Below are 8,324 nucleotides of genomic sequence, written 5' to 3'. Positions count from 1 at the left end.
GTCAATATTTTATGACTTGGGGCTCCCCGCGTGCTAGTTTGTACGTGAAGTGTGTGGGTTACAGTGAGGGCTGCGTCCCACCCGCCTGTGTGGATTCACAGGAAGTGTGAGTTACGAAGTCTGAAGAAAACGTTGAACGGTCTCTGCTTGGATGACGACTACACCATAGCTCAGCGGTTAGAGCATCGCTGGCTACAAGCGAGGGTCCCTGGTTCGAGTCCTGGTGGTGACAGTCAATTTTTTCTTCAGACTTTTCCCGTTTGTCTCTTTCCCTCAAAATCAGTCAATATTATTATTATTGTTGTTCCGGGACAATGATGTGGTTGACCTCGAGATAGTGACCGAATTTCGTGGCGACAATCTTGTCTAGTGCTTTCGCAATAGCTGGGAGTAGGGTTATAGGGCGGTAGTTGGAGGGATCACACGGGTTACCTTTATTTTTAAATATGGGGATTACTTCATGAAGTTGGTTGCTCCAACGAGGAGCACACGCTTCTTGCCGAACTTGACACTTGACTGACTCACGACTGCCATCCGGAGCACACCAGGAGCACGTCGCACCTTCCGCTCGGCAAACCTGAAAGAAAGCACCACTCCCTGCTCAATACACAGTGTTTCGGGGAATTCACCCCTCATCAGTTGAGCTTGAGTAGGCTGAGGAAGATTGTGCCTGAAAAGCACCACTTATATACTGCTCTCCAGGCCAAACCATCACCAGGGATACAAACTTACAGAGACGCTTTGTTTCCAGCGCGACAAACACCTCGTGAAGCCCCAGGTAGCAGCGTGAGTCAGAGTCGCTCATGGAGTTGTGCTAAACAGACGTTGAGAGCCAGTATAGCTATTCACAACGCTGTCACCTCCAACAACTAGTTGCACGTCCGCGTGAGGGACAACAATACGAACTTAGAAGTTGCGACTTCGGCGGTAATGTCATGAAGTTGGTTGCTCCAACGAGGAGCACACGCTTCTTGCCGAACTTGACATTACCGCCGAAGTCGCAACTTCTAAGTTCGTATGGGGATTACTGTTCCCAGAATAATTCATTCGGACAGCCGTCGGCTGGTGCTCGTATTGGACCTGTACCATGAGCAGGAGTGCATTGGCGCTCAAATACCTTCGCGAGCATTTCTGCTTTCTCTGGTTCGCTCTGCGCCGTGTAGCCCTCACACGTTAGGTCAGGAACTTTATCTTTCTTACAGGAGATGTTGGCCAGTGTCTTGGCTTTCTTCCACCAAAGGTGGGCATCTTGCTCATCGTGAATATTCTAATAATAATAATAATAATATAATCTTTATTCCCGTAGCTATGCAGAAGACGTTACTTCAGTAACGTCTGGCGCTAGCCAGGGTCCACACAGCTTTAATTTGGTGTTTGTTTGTTTGTTTGTTTGTTTGTTTGTGTCACGCCTGGCGCTATCCCGTATCTGTCCCATACCGTACCGTACCAGCAAAGACAGCTGGCCACAATATTAATAATTTTGTTTGTTTGTGCCATCAGCATGCCCGGCGCTATCCCGTACCTGTCCCATACCATCAAGAGAATGAGTATATATGCGAAGTGTATCGGGGGGATGCATTCAGGCCGATAGTGCAGTAGCATTTTTGTGTGGATTTGTGTGCGAGGCCGAGATCCCACTGGCAGGCTGGCTGGGCCGCCTGTCGACCAGCCCGGGAATCGCATGTAGGCCGATAGCATAATAATTATAACGTATGTAGATGTATAGCAGGGATTCGTATTATGTAAACGACTCCCTGCTGTATAGGGAGATTTTCTGGAAAGAAATACGAAGTAGGGAGACGAGGAAATGCTATTAGAATGGACGTTATTTGCCGAATAAAAGACAGGATGCGTCAGCAAAAACATACTTTGGAAGAGAGATCCCGTCATCTCCAAAATAATCCTGAACGGGCGAGTCAGCGCCGGTCACAGGAAACGTCGGAAGAGAGATCCCGTCGACTCCAGAACGTCCGTGATCGGCAGAGTCAGCGCCGGTCACAGGAAACGGCAGGACAGACATCCCGTCGACTCCCGAACGCCCGTGATCTGCAGAGTCAGCGCCGGTCACTAGGGGTGTGCGGATAATGCTCGAAAAGGTGGCAGATTCTGCTCGAAAAGCAGTGAAATTGGCAGAACCATACAAACCTTATGGCGGGCAATTCCTCGAATTCTGCTCCATTTCTTTACCCACATACCAAACATGCATGAAACTTACCAGAAAAAGTATCGAATTCTGCCAATTTTTCTGCCGGAAGTATCCGCATATGCCTACCGGTCACAGGAAACGTCAGGACAGATATCCCGTCGACTCCAGAACGCTAGCCAGGGTCAACACAGCTTTGACACGTTACATGCATGATGAGCAAGCAAAAAAGCATAGCGTAGGGCCCTGAGCTTCCAAGCTCTCTCGTTTCAGGATTACCCAAAGGCTAACGCCTATCTGGGGATCTCCTATTTGTGTATGTACTAGTAACATAGTTAAGGATGCGAGAGAAAGTGCGCAAAGTGAGTGTCTCACTGAGGCGCTTGAAGTACAGGGTCTTGGCATTTCTTAACTGGTTCTGATGCATTCCTCTGGGCCTTGAAGGTTAACCAGTATGCTACTGTTTGGTGGCGCTTGGCGGCACGGAAAAGGCGCTGCTTCTGGCGATGAAGGTAATGCAGATGTGGGGTGAACCAATGCTTGGTTTGCTGTCTTCGAGATGAAACTCGTCTGTACGCTAAACAGCTGGCAATGGCTTGTGTGATGCATGACACCCATGCCCACCACGCACTCTCGATGTTCGGAAGCACCGAGCATACACTCCCGGAGTGGAAGAGATGAAAGTTTCTGTCGTAGAGATTGAAAGTCAGTGTTCGCGTAGTCTGGTACAAAGCGGGGCGGCGGGTGCTTTGGGGTGCGCTTTCCTGAGAGATATTTAAAGATGATGGGACAGTGGTCTGATAGCGGATCTAGGACTTCAAGGTCGGAGATACGATGCTCTGCGTCTGTGATACCCAGGTCGAGAAGTGATGACTGGCTACCCGTAGCTGAGTATCGCGTTGCGGTGTTTCGGACAATTTGCTGTAGTGCAAGGTCGTCTAACAATCCTGCTAGCTGTTTGCCCTCTGCCGTATCAACATCTGTTGCGTTCCATTGTCGGTGGTTGACATTGAAATCACCGAGAATCACTGTCGTGCCTGAGGTTGACAGTGCATTGGCGATGGTGGACTGGAAGGACACAAAAAAAGTCGTGTTTTTCTGCTGATGATCGGTGAGGGGGCCTATAAAACATGTGGAATGTATTCTTTCGACTGTACTTGCAGTTGACATTGCTGGAGCCTTCGTAAAGGTCTCTCACGCAGGTGTCCCCTTCAAACTACAGCAAAGTAGCATCCAAGGAATCCTCCTTGCATGGCTGACATCGTACCTGTTTAACCGAAGAATACAGTGTGTTGTCGGTGGTGCAACCTCCCGTCCATACCCCATCAAGGCGGGAGTCCCACAAGGCAGCATTCTGGGGCCAGCCATGTTCCTCGTTCCTCGTTCCACGTATCAACATGCCTTGCTAAGAACACGCAGCTGGAAGCCTATGCTGACGATACGACATCGTACACTCTTCTCCGTAACGATCTCCCCACTGCTGCTGCCTTGCTTCAGGACACCGTCAATCGTCTGTCAGACTGGGGCAAGAAATTGCGTGTAGCGTTTGAGTCGTCGAAATCCCAGGCTATCACCGTCACGCTGCAAAGGGCGCAGCTAGCCTCCCGTGGCGCCACTCGCACTCGGAACGATCTCCGCTCGGCCATCGGCCACAGTTATCGGCTAAGAACTCCCCTACCGCGTCAAGCACCAGACGCCATTCTCCGTAGTTTCCCGTATTGTGCAATCCAACTGTGGAATTCCCTGCCGCCAGCTTTTCTAGACTCCGCCCCAACTCGCAAAAATCTTCAAAGGTTTAAATGCAACGTCAACGAATAACTCCACGGACATTATGCCTGTCGACCCATCTACATTCTAGTGCCCCGTCAACGACTCCCATTGCTACGATGCTGCGCTGCACACTAGCTGATGTTAACCCTTGCTTTCTATTTTGCTGACCCGTGCAGCTCTATCTTTTGTTTTTGGTGTGTGTTTTTGGCCGTGATGCCGAGACCTCAGGTCGGCAGAGCCATCAATGCCCCACCATCGCTGCTGCGTCTCGGTGCAGCCCCTTCTCAGTAGTTGTCACGTTTGTCCTATAGGCCTTGTCTCAGTACCATTGTCTTTCATTATCATTTTTACGAGTTGGGTATGTGAATGTTTTCGACCTCGGGTGTGGTGGCAAGGAAACCACAATATTTCTGAAGTCGCTAGCTGCTTTGGCTGTAGACAAAAACAAAGATTTGGTATATTCCGCCGTGAGGGGAGCACCGTGAGGGAAACGGATTTCGTTTCGCCTGCTGCGATGGGCAGTCACGTGCTTTAGGGGGCTGCAGGGCCTCTTACATACATTCGCCGCAAGGTCGGGAGCCCCTTTGCAGCATATTGCCGGCGGCTGTACTGTCACGGGCAGAGGCGTGACTTCGCCTTTGCATGCCGGTAGGCAATTTTATTAGGTAACGATTTCTTACGAAATAGTGCCGGTTGCGACTTCGGCGATGATTTGTTTGAAAAGGGTTTGCTCCCCACACTGGAGCTCGCGCTATTCCGCCGGCTTGACTTGACACTTGACTGACTCACAACTGCCATCCAGAGCACACGAGAAGTCCATCGAACCTTCGACTCGGCAAACCTGCAAGAAAGCACCACTCCCTGCTCAATACGCAGTGTTCCGGGGAATTCACCCCTCATCAGTTGAGCTTGAGTAGGCTGAGGAAGATTGTGTCCGAAGAGCACCACTTTGCTCTCCAGGCACAAACATCACGAGGGATACACACTTTTTTGTTTGTTTCTTTCTTTCTTTTATTTGAATTCATTTAGAGCACAGGCAATTCTGCCTTCTCACCAGAGGAAAATCCTGCTAAGAACGAACATAATACTATGAGAGAAGGAAATATTAAAAAGAATCATAACATGATAATTCCAAAGCACAAAGTTTTATTTTATTTTATGAAAGTACACATGCCTACATAGAATGGAAGAGAAAAACAACAACAACAACATCAACAACAACATCAAGAGAACATAGGGGACTACAAAGGGCGTGTAGGTGCTATTGAGCTGTGCCGGTGAGGTGAAGTGCGCTCCCCCGACCAATGGTCTCGGGATCAAGGCGCACATCACGCACCATGGGGGAAAGGGAGAGAAGAAAGACTGTGTGAGAAGAGTGAGAACCTGAGAGCCAGACAATGATGGAGAGAGAGAGAGAGCCCTCGGAGAGAGAGAGAGAGAAAGAGAGAGTATGTATATAATTCAAATGGGCGTGTGTATGTGTAAGCATGCAGTAAAGAACACACAGAGAAACACATGCAGTAATGTGTAGGGATGCCGAGCAAGGAAGGAGCGCGATTAACACTGGTTACAAATTACAATTAATTCTGTTCAGAGCCAGTTTAAAGGCAAAAGCCGCACTGTGGAGGCGAATATCGCTGGGAAGGGCATTCCAAAGAGTGCTTCCCACAAATGTCAGTGACTGACGACCGGAAGGACCAGGAAGGAAAGGCACTTGCAGTAGCCTCTGTTCCTGTCCTCGAGTAATTCGGCGATCATCCCGGGATGCTTGGCCTGTATTTGCCATCAACTGTAAGTAGGTGCAGAAAAGAGGACTTGCAAGATCATGTAGGCAACGGAAAACAAAAAAAACAAAACCTTGTAGTTGTAGTGAAAAATGTGAGTTAGGGATCGAATAGATAAGCGCACGAGGAGGGGGGGGGGGGGGGCTGTGGATGCACGGCTGGAGAGTCGGAAAATCGCACGAATTCCGGATTTGCTGGATTTGATTAAACGACTCTGCAGCTGCTGTGTCAGCGACGGGAAGAATGCATTGGATGCGTACGTTAGTCGTGCTTGCACAATGCCAATGTACCAAAGTCTGCGGGCTTTTAAAGCAGAGATCGCCCATGGCGCCATAGCTGGCTGGTGGCGACTGACGCCTTCTGCACAACACTGGAGACATGTGGCTGCCAGGATAGCTGGTCATCAATGGTTACGCCAAGGTATTTGACAGTGGAAGTAACAGTTAAGGCTTGATCCTTACATTTCACGACTGGTATGTTGCCAGTGAGTCCCCGAGGTTGAATTACCATGACTTGGGTTTTGCTGGTATTCAGCAGAAGCCCAATTTCGGAGAGCCAGTCAGACAGACGTGTCACAGCCGTAGTGAAAGTCTTGCAAACAGTGTCCAGATCTGAATCAGAATAATCTAGGATGATGTCGTCCGCGAACTCCTGATGAACAACAATGCAAGGTATGACGTCGGAAATGTCACTCGTGTAAAGGACAAAGAGAAGCGGCCCGAGAACACTGCCTTGGGGCACACCTCTAAAGCATGGGACTGCATCAGAGAGAGCCTCACACACCTTGGCACGCTGAGAACGACCAGACACTGAGATAGCTAGCCACCCATAACAATACTCTGTCATTGACTCCCAGGGTGAATAGTTTGTCAATCAGACGTTGATGTTGGACACGGTCAAACGCTTTTGACATGTCAACCATCACAATACCCGTGTATTTACGCTCTTGTTTGGCCAACAGCCAACGGTTGGCGGCTAGAACTAATGCATCTTCGGTAGAGTGCACTTACAGAGACGCTCCGTTTCCAGCGCGACAAACACCTCGTGAACACCAGATAGCAGCGTAAGTCATTGTCGCTCCTGGAGAAGCACGTACAGTTAGTTGTAAAAAAAGTTGTGGATGGTTGTAATGCTAAGCCTGCAGTTAAGTGCTATAAAAAAAGAGGAGTATTGTGGTCATGCATTTATCTAAACAACACCAAAATGAGAAGAAGACAGCACAAGCAAAGGCTGTAGAGTGGCAACATAACTTCGGACCACCTGTTTTCAGGCGTTCCGCAAGTGGGAGGGATCTCGATCCGTGATCTCCTCTCACGAACTGGCCTAATGTCTGCTTTTTCGGATAAGGCATTTTCACAGAGTGGAAGCAGTGACAGCTTGTCTGCAGGCAGCTACCACTTGCCATGATAAGCTTCCAGCATCCCAATGATCACCAGCAATAATGGTTTTCACCTCTCACCACGGTAGTACCTGGATAATGAGGGAGAGGATTTGAAGGATTTTATCATTTTATACACCCTCTATTCTTCCATAGCCCTGCATCCAGTTGCAATGGAGAGCAACCACAGACGAAGCGATCATGTCTTACAGTACCAACAGGAGGTGGAACTGGTGAAAGATATTGCGGCAGCTTCAGAGGCAGATTGACTATGTCAGTATGTGCATTCCGGGCCTTCCTTGAAGTTTGACAATTTGCAGCCATTCTCCCTTTTTGCCTCAAACCAAGAGCATAACCATGATACCAGGCCTTTCTGAAGCATCAAATCAGCAGTACCGGTACTAGTATACCAGTTGGCTTTTCGCTCAGCTCAAAAATACATCAGATTCGGCTGCAAAACAGCTGATTGTTCGAAAATCGGCTGCAAAATTGGAATATACATATACATGTATTGGAAAATCGGCTAAAGGAATTGTTGGCATATTGGCTTCAAAATTGGTGAAATATTGGAAGATTTGGTAGATTTTCGGCGATTCTCAAAGGAACCCTCCAAAATCGGCGAAAAGCTTTGCGATTTTTCTAAAAGTCTCGTTTTCGGTGAATTTTCGCCGGCCAATTTGGGGATTTTACTAGTACAGTAGTAGTAACGATCTTCCTAATGGCTAATGTTTGTTTGAGAGGAGGTCAAAGGACACGAGTCACACAACCCCAACACACTAGTACTACAAGTACTGAAGTAGAAAGCTCGAGCGGTCATGCTTGCAGCAACATCATTCGTTCGTAAACGCACTTTGCAACAACATTTGGTAGATTTTCGGCGATTCTGAAAAGGAATTTGAAGGAACCCTCCAAAATCGGCGAAAAGCTTAGCGATTTTTGGATAAGTCTCGTTTTCGGCGAATTTTTCGGCGGGCCGATTTGGGGAAAGCCTAGTAAGTGCTTCTTTTACGGGCAAGATAAAGTCTATGGATCTGAAAAAAGAGATACCATGAAAAGAAAACTTGATACTTGAGTAGAATACAGTGGAAAACTCCAAGAAATTCCACGTCAAGCAGACAGAATTCAGCTCTCAATGGGCGATGCCTACCCCAGCATCATCCTGCGTCGACAATTTGTACAAGCAGAGGTGGACACAGTCATGTAAAAACAAGATTCTTCCATTCATTGAATGTCTACAGCCCTCAGCAGG

The sequence above is a fragment of the Sycon ciliatum genome, chromosome 8 (genome assembly GCF_964019385.1).
Source record: "Sycon ciliatum chromosome 8, ocSycCili1.1, whole genome shotgun sequence".
NCBI classification, from domain to species: Eukaryota; Metazoa; Porifera; class Calcarea; order Leucosolenida; family Sycettidae; genus Sycon; species Sycon ciliatum.
This window is presented reverse-complemented; position numbering follows the sequence as displayed.